Genomic DNA, 16,177 nt, shown 5'->3' with positions numbered 1-16,177 from the left:
AAGAAACTTAGCGCGCCCAACGTGGGGCTCGAACCCACGACCCTGAGATTAAGAGTCTCATGCTCTACCGACTGAGCTAGCCGGGCAACCGAGAGAAACGTTTGCCAATTCCTTCTTTCAAAAAGTATGTAATAGTTCCAAAAAAAAGTTCGACGACGGTTTTCCTTCTTCTCAAGCGCACAAAAGCATCAACGGATGAACTTCCTGCCGACTACGAAACAGCCTCAGTTGGTATTCTCAAAGTCAAGTGATTCCAGCCCTGCCCCCTATTTTTTTCCTCCCTCTCAGGCGGTTTCCTCTAGTCCTTTTGTTTCAAAGGGGGGCGCCCCCAAATCAAACATCCGGTCAGGGCACAAAGTCTCCAGGAGGCCAAAGCGGCCAGGACGAGAAACCAGCTACGGAGCCGGCCTGACTAGGCCAGGTATCTCCAACAAAGTTCTCGTTCAGCAAAACGCGCAGATGTAGCAGAAGTGGCAGAGGGAAGGAACGCCCCGAGGGCGGGGCTCCGTGCAGATCTTCTCTGCGCACGCGCTAGGTCCTGAGCGGGCCCTCTGCTCCTGGAGGCTGTGGCACTGAGGATGCAACAAGGCAGAGAGAGGTAAGGAAATCTAGAAAGAAAGCAGAAGTACTGTTAGGATTTTCACCAATTCTTGAAGAACAGTATGCGTTTCTTTCTTCCGTGTTGCTTTGCAATTGGAAAAACGTGAGCCGGAAGGAAAAACTTTGGAGATGCCGGGGATCGAACCCGGGGCCTCATACATGCAAAGCATGCGCTCTACCACTGAGCTACATCCCCAGCCTGGGTCTCCAACTCTTTTACTCACCTACTTGATAGTATAAAATTGAATTGTACACTAGTCAAAATTGATTGTGATTTTTAGAATAAAGGAAAGGAAAGCAAATAAGGAGGGGAGAAAAGATCATCTCATGCTTTAAGAATGGCAATTTAACTGCCTGTTTATTACCAAACTTTTTCTTCTTTTTTTCATATGGCAATTTTCCCCAATAACAATGGAGTTCTTTCTATGCAACAAATTCCCTTGAGAATGACCGTTTACATCTGTAATTACTCCCTTGTTAATTCTTGCAAGAACTGTTGCAGTAACTTCCTTTATTAGTATCCCTGACTCCGTACTCTCCCACCTCTCATTGATGTTTTACAATGTTGTTGTTCATTCTTTAAGCATAAATAACTGTTCTCAGAAACTTTCAAAGGTCTCTTAAAAAGCCCATAAAATAATATCCAAACTCCTTAGTTTAATTTAAGATTTCTCCCATGCCTTCCTCTTCCAAATTAAACTAGTCCCCATAATCTAAAGTTACTACAAAACTCATTGTTTCCTGTTTGTCTGTTTCATGGTGGTCTTTTCCAACATCCTAAGGCCTGGAAGGAGCTTTTCCTATTATCACCTGTTGAATACTACCTGCCCTTCAAGATCTACTAATGCTACAAATGCTTTCATAACCAGCAATGAAGTTAACGTTGATTTCCCTGATAGGCTTAGAAACAGCTTTTTTGAACCCAGGCACCCAGGTTCAGTCTTGTAATATCAGGTCTCTAATGAAAAGGAGAGTAGATTGTCTAAACTCTCTTTTCTCAGTCTATTTAATGCTTTAAACCCTCAATTTGTTGCTTCAAATGCTCCAAATAATATTTAAACATATCATTCCGCACTTCCAATTACTTAAAGATTAGGTTGTGATTAATATCTAGCTCACCACAGAAGAAGATAGAAAGTTACTCAGTAAACAATATAAATAAGGTATTATTTTATTGCACATAAAAAGAAAAACTAAATATAAATGCCTATAGAGAACAGTGACATGGGACTCAGTAAGGACTAAAAAGAAGCTGCAGTAAATTAATTTATAAATAACCACTGCTAACCATGGTGGGGAGGTGGGACTGGTACTTAAATCTCCTCAAAACTTTTGTCAATTTGCTGCTTACTGAGGAAGCATTTTACATTTTTACTTTATCCCTTTAAACCTCAATAGCCCATGTCTTTGGCTAGCTAGACCAGGAGCTTTGTTTCTTTATTGTCACCAATGAGGTAATTCCTCTTGTCTCCAGTCAAATGTGCAAGATATCATTTAACCCTGGACCCGTCCACTTTGTCCACTTTGAGCCTGAAATATTGTCTGAAAAGGAAATCTAAAAAAAAAGAAAAAAGAAAAGGCAACCAGGTATTCAAGCAAAAGCCGCTAATATTATATCCCTATTCAACTTCTACATTAGAGTAGAAGTCAACATCAGAGTGAAGAAGGGCCCAGTCAATCCTGCTCCCATCCTTGGAAGCCTTGGGGTTACCTGACCGCCAAGTAGAGGGTCAAAGGAAGAGAGCCCTCTGGAAGGTGCCCCCTTCTCAACGCTGATGCATCATCCTGCTCTCTTCCTCTCTCACTGTGACAGGTAGGGGAGGGACTAAGGGACAAGTTTTCTGTACCCTACCAGAGAAACCAGTCTGTCCCTAATCATGGTCTAAATCAGTCAGGAAGTATATTGTGTCTGGATGGTGAAGAACACCGAAGCTTCTTGGGGTGGCCTCAATAGGCTAAATCAACTTCAGCTACATTTATAAAATCACTTCTGGTGATTATGTCCCTTTCTTTCTTTGACTTATTTTCCTCTACATTTTAGTATTTCCTATCCATTTTCTTCTCCAATTTAGTAAATTCTTTGAAAGCAAGGATCATTTTAGTAATCTTTGTGTAGAAAGTATGTTCTGAAAAAAAAAAACCAGAAAGTATATTCTGATTCACTCTGCCAGAGTTGGACTGATATACTATCCCTCAGGGTTCCAGGAATACCCCCTGAGGAATTTAGAATTTCCCTTGAGCAATTATGCTCATCCTCCAAATTGTTGGATGCCAGTGACTAGTACCCCATGTTCATTTGACCACTTAACCCCACTTAACTTTTACAAAGGGATATTTACCTCAGAGATAGAACAAAAATTAAATTATACACATTTTCTAAATCTGGGGGCAAAATCCCCTATCTACTCTGGGGAGGGTAAGTCTCACACTTAACACATTTCTAAATATTATTGGTTCTACCAAGTTTCATGTCCAGATACTTTGTGAGTTGTCCCAGCTGCCTTTGGGCTGGGTCCCAAAGCTCACACACCCTGCTACTTATGGCATCAATGCTTACTTCAAGATCTAGAATGTCTTGATCCTGGATCCAGATCCTGGAATCTGGGGCTTCCAGTGACTCATAGAAACTTGCTCTTCTGAAATTTCTAAAGTCAAAAGGAGGAGGTATCCAAATTAATCTCACTTAAAAGAACAAATGGGGAGACAAAGGTCCAAGACCACAAGTTAGACCCCAGAAGGGAAAACTGTCAAAGCTTCTTCTCTTAGAACAATGTAGACACCAACACCCATGAAAAACAAAGAAATGGCTCTAGTCAAACTCCTGTGAGAAATAATTCATTTGAACCCTGTTCTTTGGGCTGTGTAGGTAACATCTTGGCCAGTGATAAGCCAGGAATCAGAGAGCCCTCAGAGAACCAGCTACTGGCCAAAAAAGTTCAGGACCATATTCCCAATACTCCAGGAGCAGAACTAAACAATAAAAATGAGCAAAAAACTAAGAGTGCTAACCATACTATGCAGATAGAGGAGCCATCTCAGAAGAAGAAAGCAGTGACAAACTACCTACCTGGGAAGTCTCAAAGGAGTTTATAAATTGGACTCAATTCCAAAACCTCATAAATGAACTTAAAAAAAGAATTTAAAAACTAAAGAAGAGAGAAAGAAAAAAAATGGAAAAAAGAAATGAGAGCCATGCAGGAAAATTAAGAAAAATTGACTAAGGAAATCAGCTCCTTTAAAAGTAAAAATAACCAATTGGAAAAGGGATGTAACTCTTCAAAAAATAAAATCAATCAACTGGAAAAGGAATGCAATTCATTTAAAACAAATCAATCCAGTGGAAAGGGAATATAACTCAACAGAAAGTAAAATTAACCAATTGAAAAATGATATCAGGTCAGATAAAAAGAGTTTATTTTGACAAAGAGGGATGTAAGTACAAGACAAATTAAAAAAATAAACACTTTAAAAGAAGAACTATTCTAGGAGAAAGCTAGGCATTAGTGGATTAAATAATACCAGTTAAAGAGGTACAAAGACCTATTATAGTAGAGGGAAAGAAGACACTGAGTAAATTCCACTCAATAGATTTAGCCCAGAGAGGGAATAACAAATATTATCCTACTCTACAGGGAAGTGGAGGGTGGGGAGAGAAAGAGAGAGAAAAGGGAAGAAGGGACTGATAAAAGGGAAGGCAAAGGTGTATGGTTAATAAATAGGATATAAGATTTTCCATGGTAAGGTCTTATAGTTTACCTATGGAGAATTACTGACCCTTAATTTACCTCCAGTATACAGAGAATCTGACCCCCAGTTCACCCCGATGTCCTGGGAGGGGAGATGAGCAGGATTGATCTCATGTACATATTTAAAACAGAGTATTTAAAAGAACTGCTGAACATCCTGGACTAGTCCTGGCCAGACTCTCAAGGCTGTACTTGAGTAACATTGCTTATCTCTTCAAGAACTAGCCATTCTTGAATGGAAACATCATAATTCTTGGGGTTCAGGGAGGGGTAGTTCCCTCCTTGGACAACCTAGAAATTTTGGTTTTATTCCACAAAACAATTGGCAAGAAGCCTTCTTTGTTCTAATTAGACCCTTACCTAATCGGAGTTTCACCCATGGAGACGATGCTCAGCCTGGGGCTTTCCTGACTGGGACTCTGAAGGCTGTACCCTGGGACACCCCAGCCACTGTTGATTCAAATGTTGAAGCTCCCTCGATTGGTGATGTTTTCTCTTAATATCTGTATTTATGTAGGCTTTGTTCTTCTTTTTATTATATTGGGATTTATTGGTTACTTTTGCTGTAAAACTGACTTATTTCTACCTGTTTTATAATCACTTCATTAAATAAACTTTTTAGTTTTGTTGGTGTGAACATGTCATTTTTGTAGGAGCAAATCAAAACCAAAACTCCTTAATTAAACAAAAGGCATAAGTGAAAGTAAGCTTGGTTAAAATTTAATAGAAAAATTAAAGGTGAAAGGGAGCAAAATATTAGTTAGGAGGAAAGGAAAGAGAAAAGTATGAACAGGGAAAGATAACATGAAGGGAAATTCAGAATTAGTAATCTTAACTGTAAATGTGAATGGGATGAACTCTCCCATAAAACAGAAGTGGGTAGCAAAATGGATAAAAACCAGAATCCTACAATATAGTGTTTACAAAAAATACATTTGAAGTGAGAGATGTACACAGGGTAGAAGTAAAAGGCTGGAGCAAAATATACTGTGCTTCAGCAGAAGTAAAATAAAATTAGGAATAGCAATTCTGATCTCAGACAAAGCAAGAGAAAAAATAGATCTCATTAAAAAGCATAAGGAAGGGAGGCAGCTATATGGTGCAGTGGATAGAGCAGCAGCCCTGGAGTCAGGAGGATCTGAGTTCAAATTTGGCCTCAGATACTTAATAATTGCCTAGCTGTGTGATCTTGGGCAAGTCATTTAATCCCATTGCCTTAAATAAATAAAATTTTAAATAAAAAGGATAAGGAAGGAAACTACTTCTTTTTTTTAGGTTTTTGCAAGGCAAATGGGGTTAAGTGGCTTGCCCAAGGCCACACAGCTAGGTAATTATTAAGTGTCTGACACCGGATTTGAACCCAGGTACTCCTGACTCCAAGGCTGGTGCTTTATCCACTACCCCACCTAAACACCCTAAAACTACATCTTTTTAAAAGTCACTATAGACAATGAAGTAATATCAATAATAATTTGATATAAGCATCCAAATTCTTAGAGGAGAAGCTGAATGAATTACAAGGGGGACCTCAACCTCCCTCTCTCAGAACTGGATACATTTACCACAAAATAAACAAGAAGGAAGTTAAGAAAATGAATAAAATCTTAGAAACTTGGATATGATAGACCTATGGAGAAAACTGAATGGGGATAGAAAAGAATGTACCTTTTTCTCAGCAGCGCATGGTACCTATACCAAAATTAACCATGTACTAGGGCATAAAAACCTTACAAACAAATACAGAATGGCAGATCATGATGCAATAAAAATTATATGTAATAAAGGGTCATGGAAAGATGTTGGGGGCCCTGCCTACCTGCAGCAGGGCAAGGAAAGAGTTAAAGGGTTACGTGGCTGAAGGCTGAATAATAAACTAAGAGACAGGAATCTGACAAGATGGAAAAGAGAGTCTGATTTATTGAGCCATGCACAATCATGTATATTGCAAAAATCAAGGTCCCTTCTTTATCAAATCCCCTGAGAACATTGAGTGCTTCCCTTGTTCCCAGGCTGGGCTGTATGTACTGGCATATCAAGTGCATCATAACTGCTTATCTTCCAAGAACATTGCATGCTAGAAAGTAACTACTTAAGCTTCCTGGGATGGAGAACCTAACCAGGCAAAGAGCAGGCTCCTTCCACTAAGAGGGTTTATTCAACCACTCACCTGTGATCCTCAACAGAAAGATAAAGCAAAAATTAATTGGAAGCTAAATAACAATTTTAAAGAACAAGTAGATCAAACAACAAATCATGGAAATGATCAATCATTTCATTTAAGAAAATCATAACAATGAGACATCATACCAAAATTTATGGGATGCAGTCAAAGGAGGTTTTAGGGGAAATTTTATATCTCTAAATGCTTATATAAAACATTATCACCTTTACTATTCAATATAGTATTAGAAATGCTAGCTTCAGCAATAAGAGAAAAAAAAGAAATTGAAGGAATCAGAAATGGCAATGAGAAAGCAAAACTTTCACTCTTTGCAGATGATATGATACTTAAAGAACCTGAGAAAATCATCTAAAAACTCCTTGAAACAATTAACAAATTGGGCAAAGTAGCAGGATTATAAAATACACCCACATAAATCATCAGCATTTCTATATATGAACAATAAAGCGCCAAAGCAGGAGATAGAAAGAGAAATTCCATTTAAATTAATTGTAGACAACATTAAATACTTGGGAATCTACCTTCCAAAATAAATCCAGAAACTATATGAACACAATTATAAAGCATTTCTTATCCACATAAAGTCAGATCTAAACATTTAGAAAAATATCAATTGCTCATGGCTAGGTCAAACTAATATAACAAAAATGACAATCATACTCAATTTAAATTACTTGTTCAGTGCCATATCAAACTACCAAATAATTATTTTATTGAGCTATACAAAATATAACAAAAATTCCTCTAGAGGGGTGGCTAGGTGGTTCAGTGAATAGAGCACTGAACCTGGAGTCAGGAGTACCTGAGTTCAAATCCAGCCTCAGACACTTAATAATTACCTAGCAGTGTGGCCTTAAGCAAGCCACTTAACCCCATTTGCCTTGCAAAATTCTAAAAAAAAAAAAAAAAAAGAAAAAGAAAAGAAAATTCATCTAGAGAACAAAAGGACAAGAATATTAGAAAAAAAACAAAGGAAAAATATAAAGGAAGATGATCTCAAATTATATTATAAAGTGGCAGTCATCAAAACTGCCTGGTAGAATAGAAATAGAATAATGGACCAACGGATTAGGATAGGAACAAAAAAACCCAGTAGTAAATGACTATAGTAATATATTTCTGAAAATCTAAAGACATTAGCTTCTGCAGTTAGAACACCGATTAGAACACAATATTCAATAAAAACTGTTGGGGAAACTGGAAGATAGTGTGGTATAAATTAGGCATAGACCTACATCTCAAATCCTAGACCAAAAAAAAAGATCAAAATGGGTACAGAATTTAGACATAAAAGGATATGAACAGGCAGTTTTCAAAAGAAGAAATTAAAGTTACATATAATCATGAAAAATGCTCCATATCATTGCTAATTAGAGAAATGCAAATTAAAACAACTATGAGGTACAACTTCACACCTATCATATTGGGTAAGATGATAAAAAGGAAGAACAGTCAATGTTGGAAAGGTTATGAAAGTATTGGGACATTAATGCATTGTTGGTGGAGTTGTGAACTGATCCAACTGTTCTGGAGTGCAATATGGAACCATGCCCAAAGAGCAATAAAACTGATCATACCCATTGACCTAGCAATACCAATTCTAGACCTATATCCAGAAGAAATCATAAAAAGTAGGAAAAGTCCCACATGTTCCAAAATATTCATAGCAGCTCTTTTTTGTATTGGCAAAGAACTGGAAATTGAAAGGATGCCCATCAATTGAGGAATGGCTGAATAAGTTATGGTATATGAATGTTATGGAGTACTATAGTATTATAAGAAACCATGATTGATCAGACTCTAGAAAAGCAGGGAAAAAATTACATGAACTGATACTGAGTGAAGGAAGTGAAACCAAGAGAACACTGTACACATTAACAATAGCATTGTGAGAAGGAACAATTTTCATGGATGCAGCTTCTCTCAGCAGTTCAGAAAGCTGGGAAATCCTGGGAGACTGTCATGAACAAAGCCATCCATCTGGACAAAGATAAAACAAAACAAAACAACAAATTACAGAATCTGAATGAACACTATGTTCACTTTTCAAAAGATTTTCATGTTTTTCCTTCCTATTTCTTGATTTTCTTTCTTTTCCTTTTGTCCTAATTCCTCATACTGTAAATGACAAATATGTAAATTTGTTAAACACTAATGTTTAACATTTAACTTGTTAAACACAATGCTCACTAGATTGTTTTCTGTTGAGGGGAAGAGGTAGGAAGGGTGGGTGGAAGACAATTGTGTAGCTTATAAATATGCATGTGGATGAATGTTGAAAAACTTTCATAACCTGTAATTGGAAAAATAGAATAAAATACCAATTAAAAAAAACAAAAAAGCAAACAACTTTGAAAGATTAAGAACCCTGACTAAACCAATAATTATCTATTATTCCAGGGATCAATGTTGAGCACTATTTACTTCCTGACACAAACGTGATGGACTGACTAGATATGGAGAAGAAGATACACATTTTTGGACATTCTCAATGGGGGAATTTGTTTCAAATAACTATGCATATATGTTACAAGGATTTTCTTTTCAATAAAAAGGGAGTGGTGAGAACAAAAATACTTTTAATAAGGAAAAGAAATCCCAACATAGATTTATTCCAAATTTGATCATATCCAACTGATCTTCCCAATTTAATCTTAAATCCTTTCTTCACTTTGGCTAATGAAGTGGTAGACACTAAATATTCCACTATTTTTATTTATTATACAAGATCACTAAAGATAATAACAATTTGATTTGTTTATTTAGTGCCTTAGACTGACTTTATCACAGTATCACAGTACTGCAGTATCTCAGCATCAGAGATTAAAAAGGAGCCTTAGAGATCATGTCCTACAGATGAGAAAACCCAAGTCTCAGAGTCTTGACTTGCCTGAAGTCACAGAATAGATGAGTCTGAATTTGAGTTCAATTCCTGTTTCCATTTGAGCCCTCTTTTAAAATATCCTGACAAAGCACCTCATCTATTGTATTGAAATTTTTGTTTTTGTTTTTTGCAAAGCTTAAGTGACTTGCCCAAGGTCACACAGCTGGGTAATTGTCAAGTGTATGAGGCCAAATCTGAACTCGGGTCCTCCTGACTCCAGGGTCAGTACTCTATCCACTAAACCACCTAACTACCCGCTATTTTATTGAATTTGATTGAAAAATGTATGAGTTATATTAGACTCTTCAGGGCCCTTTATTTCACTAAGCCTATGATCTTTCTCTCTCTCTTTTTAGTTTAATGTATTTTAATAGCAAACTTACAGGAACAGCAACAGAAGACAGACAACATTAAAAACATGTACTTGCATGTAGGACAACTCAGAAAAGTATAGTGAATGGATGAAATCTACCGTATGATAAAAATGCTACAAACACCATTTAGTTGCTGTCAATAAGAAATTTACTTTTTAAAAAAATCCAAATGCTGGCATTGTCCAGAAAAATTTAACAGGTTTATTTATAATTGTGATAAAGTTGAATCGTTGAAACTTGTTCACTGAAACATATTTGACCGCATTAAATGCTTTATGTCCCCACATTTATATTCAAAATTCACACACAAATGAAAATGGAAAAAACTTGCCAATACCTGATTCTGTTCCCTATTTTTCCATTCGCAATCCTTTTGACCCCATGGGAAAAAAAAAATATGTAACGTTCACAACTACCAATAACAGGAAGAAGAGAAGGAAGACTGTTTCCCATCATAGTGGAATTTAAGCACCTTCTCCACGGATGCGGCGTGCTAGCTGGATATCTTTTGGCGTGATGTTGTTGTCCTCAAACAGGCCGAGCAGATCAGCTTCACTTGCCTCCTGCAAGGCACCAATTGCTGCGCTCTGGGAGCGCACATCTGCTTGGAAGTCCCGAGCAATTTCCCGCGCCAGGGGCCGGAAGGGGAGTTCACCAATCAGAGGCTCGGCGGACCTCTGACAACGCCCGAGTACCCGGCCTGAGGCGGTGAGGCTTCTGGCCCCCTCCGGTAGAGGGCGCACGCTCGCGAGCGGCTTTTGTGGCGCGCTGCTTCCGGACGGGCGGTACGAGCCAAGTTCCTGAAACCTCCTCCTACCCCGCGCTTCTCTTTGGGCTCGGGCTGGGAGAGCCAGAGGCGGCCCTAGCGCCGCAGAGCTGCGGCGGCCGCGGGCACAAGGGAAAGATCTAAGCCTATGATCTCTTGAGGACGATTTTGAATTTGTATTTCTAGATATTATAGCTGTAGTCAGTGACATCGATTAGATCCTATATTTCTTGATTTCAAGTCTAAATGATCATTCTTTTACGCCAGTGATTCTCAAAGGGTGGTCCATGACGCAAGGGGGTCCCTGAGACTTCATCAGGGAATCTGAGAGAAGAAAACTACAATAATGCTAATTATTATTTGCCTATTAAATTATATCTTTCTTTTCTATCTACATATTTGTATGAGATTGGATTTTCTTCATAAACTACAACTAAAACAATATGTTACAAACAGATTGAATGCAGAAGCAGACGTGGGAATCCAGCCAGATAATAAAGAGAATTGCAAAAATAAGTAAAACAATGCCATTTTCATTAGATTTAAAAAAAAATTCTTTAAAATGTTATATTAACAAAATAATATTATTTTTCATGAATTAATAACTGCTTTAAAATTTTATCCATTTTAATTCTGCATATAGCAAATATTGATAGCCATAACCAATATAAACAAATACTCTTTGGGGTCCTTACTAATTTTTAAGAGTTTAAACAGGCGGATCCAGAAGGCCAAAAAATTTGAGAACTGCTGTGCTATACAACATTGCCTTTTAACGCCTAATGATCCATTCTATTTGGCATATATTTTGAGGTTGAACTTAAATGTGTTCCTGATAATCTGGTTTAGCTGGTTCTCATACCAGCTTCCAAATTGTTTAGTTAGCCAGTAAACTGCTTTTAGATGTTTTTTTGAGGAAACAGGCTTATAGTTTTTCTTAATTCTTCATAATGTTTGCTATAAGGTTGACAGATGAACTTGTATTCTAAACCAGTGGCAGTCACTTGTCCATTAAATGACTATGGTTGTTTCTAACCTTTTAAAAATTTAGATATTGTGGTGATCATTTTAAAAAATTATTTGTTATTCTGAATTTAAACTCAAATAAAAAGTATACAATATAGAAACATATTAGAAACCTATGTTTTAGTTCAACTAAAAATATTAAGAAATATTATTTTCTTTAATCTAAAAACCCTTTCCAGATTTTTCCTGATTTGAAAGAAAAGATCTTTCTTAAGGAAATAGATTAAGGGTGATAATCAAGCTCAGCTTCCAACTAGAGGATAATGTCATTGCTTTCCCTACCTGAAGTAATTGGAGAATGTCTTTTTTTTTTTAATTCAAGCTTATCGATATGTAGAAGACAAAATCCTTCAACCCTTGAGGTGTAGGGTAAAGAAAATCCTTCTGGGTGGATGCCTTCTGGAACTTCTTTGATTCATCCTTGATAATTATTTCTTGTTTTGAACACAAAGTCTCATTTAACACAAAGTCTTTTCCTTGTGTAGGATTCCTACAAATGCTATCTTAAACAGCCTTAGAGTAGTGTCATGTTGGAGATCATAGGGGAAATTCTGCAGATTCGACATTTACTCTCCTAAGCCAGATATAGTTTGGGTATTAGATTAATGTTAAAATACATAAAATAGTTTCTGACAAATATATATCTAAAATGCAGGTCATAGAATTATGGTGGTTGGGTTTTTTTGACAATAGCTTAACAGAAGAGGATAGTATATGAAACTGGATAACTATGATTTTCAGCATAATTTTATAAATACATTATAAACACTATTATGTAACTTTCAAAATTGCCCTACATGTTTGTGATTCTTTCTGGTCTTTCTCTCTTTTGTGCATTATGGCAATCAGGTTTAAGACACTATCTCAAGGTCACAGGGCTTGTAAGTGACAAAGGTCTAAGGTCAGATTTGCACTCCCATCCTCCTGAATCCAAGGCCTGTGCTCTATCCACCATGCCTTCTAGCTTCCCTGCTCTTGTGATTGTATGTGAGTACCTTTTAGTGACTTTTTTGGGTAAAGTTTCATAATGTTTTCCAACCTGGGCTGGACAAATTCCACCAATGATTCATCAATATGCCTAAAACCTTTTTACTGAGGCCCTTTCAACAATTATTTTCATTTTTTTATTTTTACTAATTTGATGGGTGTGAGGTAGAACCTCAAACATGTTTTTATTTGTATATATCTTATTAGTGATTTGGAACCTTTGAAAATTATCTGATCAAGGCAATTTTCAGATGAAGAAATTAAATCTATATATAATCATATGAAAAAATGTCCAAATCATTATTTATTAGAGAAATGCAAATTAAAGCAACTATGAGGTACCACCTCACATATATCAGGAAAATGATTAATGTTGGAGAGAATGTGGGAAAAATTGGAATATTAATGCACTGCTGGTAGAGTTGTGAACTGATCCAGCCATTCTGGAAAGCAATCTGGAACTATGCCCAAAGAGCAATAAAACTGATCATATCCTTTGATCCAGCAATATCAATATTAGTCCTTGTTCAAAAGAAATCATGAAAAATGAGAAAATTCTCATATGTTCAAAAATATTTGTAGCATCTCTTTTTTGTAGTGGCAAAGAACTGGAAATTAAGGGAATGCCCATCATTTGGGGAATGGCTGAACAAATTATATTATATGAATGTTGTGGAGTACTACTGTTCTATAAGAAGCCATGAATGGTTGAACTTTAGAGAAACATGGAAAGAATAACATGAACTGATGCTGAGTGAAAGGAGCAGAACCAAGAGAACATTATACCCTTAACAACATTATGAGATGATCAACTTATGAAGGATGCAACTTCTCTTAACATTCAGAGATTAAGGACAGCCCTGGACCTGCTATACACATATCCAGAGAAAAGACACGGAATCTGAATGTATGCTATGTTTATTTTTTAAAAGCATCTCTTACGTTTTTCTTTCCTATCTCATGGTAGACATAGATATAGATATATAAAATAAATACCTAAATATAATACTCCTGAATTTACTCTTCCTATTCCTACTTTACTGGGCAGCCAGGCCTCCAGAGGATAATTGCTTTCTTAAATCCTCAGGATTCTAAAATCCTAAGGTGTGATTTTTTTTTTTAGCACAATTGCTCACAAAGCCCTAATAACTATCTTTTCCCCAATACCATTTAAGTAGTTGCTATAAATTAGCTTTTACAAAAGAGAAGTGTAGCAAGAACTGAAGTTAGAAAAGCATTCCTCAAAATTGGAGCTGCCTTCTACTACACATTTAGTCCTTGGGAAGAGAAGGCTTCAAACTAAAACAAAAAAGTAATGAGGTAGCTATGCAGGTTAACATGTGTGTCTGAGAGATATCTTCTGAATGGGGGAATCCTTTTCTCTTTTTGCAGAGTCTCTACCAAGTTCAACTCTGGGTAAGAGTGTGCTAGAAATAGTTTGGCATATTGTTCAAGATGGCATATCGTTAAATTTTCAGTATGAGCATTTATGTTTGAAAATCAGCAAATGCTACAAATCAGGGCTTGATTTGCTTTGAACTAAATCTTCTGGCTAGTAAAAGTGAACATATTATAGGGTTCTTGAACTATGCCTTGTTTGTTTTTTAAATTGACCAGTGAACTTTGATGGCTGAAAGCAGCACCTACTTCACTCACAAAATAAATTAGTGGAACCAAAGCCAATGAGGACTTTCCAGAAGACCTTAAGAATGAGACTTTTGTTTCATAATACTGTAGAGATTTGGAAAAGGATATAAGAAATTTTCTTTTATGGAACAATATCAGACATAAGGATCTTTAATCATAAAGCATTTACTTACTAGGCTACATGTAGGAAGATACATATATAGGAGAAAACACAGACCCTGCTCTTAAGGAACTCACATTCCAATAGAGATAATACACAAAAAAATTGTTATATATGTATATATTTTCCATGTCTATATGTAGCGTATATGTATATCCTTGTATATACAAATATATATATATATAGATGTACATATCCAAATATATATTTATACACATACATGATAGAAATGAAGCATCATCTCAGAGAGAAGGCAACTAACAGTAGGCTAGTGGATGAAGTCTAGGAGATGCTTCCTATAGAAGTTGAGATTTGAGCTGAGTTTTTAAGGAAGTCAGAGAAGTCAAGAGGCAAAAGTGAGGAGAGAGAATATTTTGACCATGGGGGCATAAAAAGTATAAAAAGAGACAGAATAGTAAGATAAAATATACTTTTACAGTAATAGCAAGAAGGCCGATGTATCAGAAATACAGAGAGAAAAAAAAAAGATTGAGATTGAGGTGAGGGTAGGAGTCGGGGAGGAAGGAACAGATACATAAGAGGCAGTGACAACCATAAAGTGTTCTCAGAATTAAGCCAAGCAAAGACAGGAAGAGAAACATCTAAACATGAGGGGGAGGAGGGAAGAAAGAAATACTAATAACTAAAAACTTGAAAGAGATACATAGTGAATGAACTGAGAATTGGCTTCCTGGACCATATGCAGAAAATAAAATGAAAATGAAAATGAAAGAGAATATAGAATAGGAAATCTGTTTAAACCAAATTCTCTACTTTTTGTATTTTAAAAGTATTTTTCTTATCCATATTTTATTTTTTACATTACCAATATTTCTGAATATATACTGCCTTTTTCCATTGAACTTTGCGTAGTAAGAAAATTTAAAAATAATTAAAATGTAATTCTGCAAAGCCAACCAACCAACATACATGGCTGATCTGATTGGTTTATTTCACAACCTCTATAAAGAGGTTGCCTATGTTTCCTCAACTCTTCTCCAGGACTGAGCTTGGTTTATACAAATTATCTATTTAAAGCAAGACATTTAGGAGGTTGCTAGGGATTTGAGTCAGGGGTCCTATATTTAGTCTGTAGAGGAGTCTGGGCCAGTTGGGAAACTCAACACTTCAGATTGCCAGGCTCAAATCCAGTCCTGTTAAATCTGGTTGTGGGTGGAGTCAAGGGTGACACTGAGGTTGGCTACATGGGGAAGAACGATGTGGATCAGATCTGATCCACTATCAGAAGTCTCCTTTTCCCCTCAGAGAGGGAATGATAGATATCAGGCCCTGAACTTTGCTTTTCTGCTTGCTCAGGTCTGTTTCTTCTAGCTGATCTGGTCAAATAGGGATAGCCATAAAAATGGAGAGGGGGAAGGAGGAAGGGAGTTGAAAGAAGAAGAGGAAGGAAGGAAGAAGGAATGGATGGGAAAGGGGAAAGTAGAGAAATGGAGACCTGACGACTTATTTTAAGTCCCAACTAAAATCTCATCTCTTATTAGAAACTTTCCCTAATTCCTTTTAATTATAGTGTCTTCTGATGCAGTTTAGGGCTCATGTGGATAGCTAGGGTTCAAACAATGAAAGAATTTCACTAATTTCAGGAAGACACAACTGAGTGATAAAAAGATAAGTTTGATTACATAGGTGCAAGAAAACGCAGTCTCTATCTCTAGTGGACAGGCAATTAGCAGGGGGAATAGCTAGGAAAAAGATACAGGGAATGGCCTAAGTGTTTGGGAAAGGGGTAGGGGTGGGTGCAGGCATAGTATAAAGGATTACATCATGATGCTCAGGTATTGCAA

General features: G+C 36.7%; 2 non-coding genes across 2 annotated transcripts; both read right to left on the bottom strand.

The window, feature by feature from the left end:
• Positions 1–13: 13 nt before the first annotated feature.
• TRNAK-CUU (transfer RNA lysine (anticodon CUU)) lies at positions 14–86 on the bottom strand. The gene has a single exon. It is a non-coding gene; the product is annotated as a tRNA-Lys (tRNA).
• Positions 87–724: 638 nt separating this feature from the next.
• TRNAA-UGC (transfer RNA alanine (anticodon UGC)) lies at positions 725–796 on the bottom strand. Its single transcript has one exon. It is a non-coding gene; the product is annotated as a tRNA-Ala (tRNA).
• Positions 797–16,177: the final 15,381 nt, after the last annotated feature.

The sequence above is a fragment of the Macrotis lagotis genome, chromosome 2 (assembly GCF_037893015.1).
Source record: "Macrotis lagotis isolate mMagLag1 chromosome 2, bilby.v1.9.chrom.fasta, whole genome shotgun sequence".
NCBI lineage: Eukaryota > Metazoa > Chordata > Mammalia > Peramelemorphia > Peramelidae > Macrotis > Macrotis lagotis.
The sequence above is the reverse complement of the archived record's forward strand: the minus strand, read 5'-3'. Positions and strand labels throughout refer to the sequence as shown.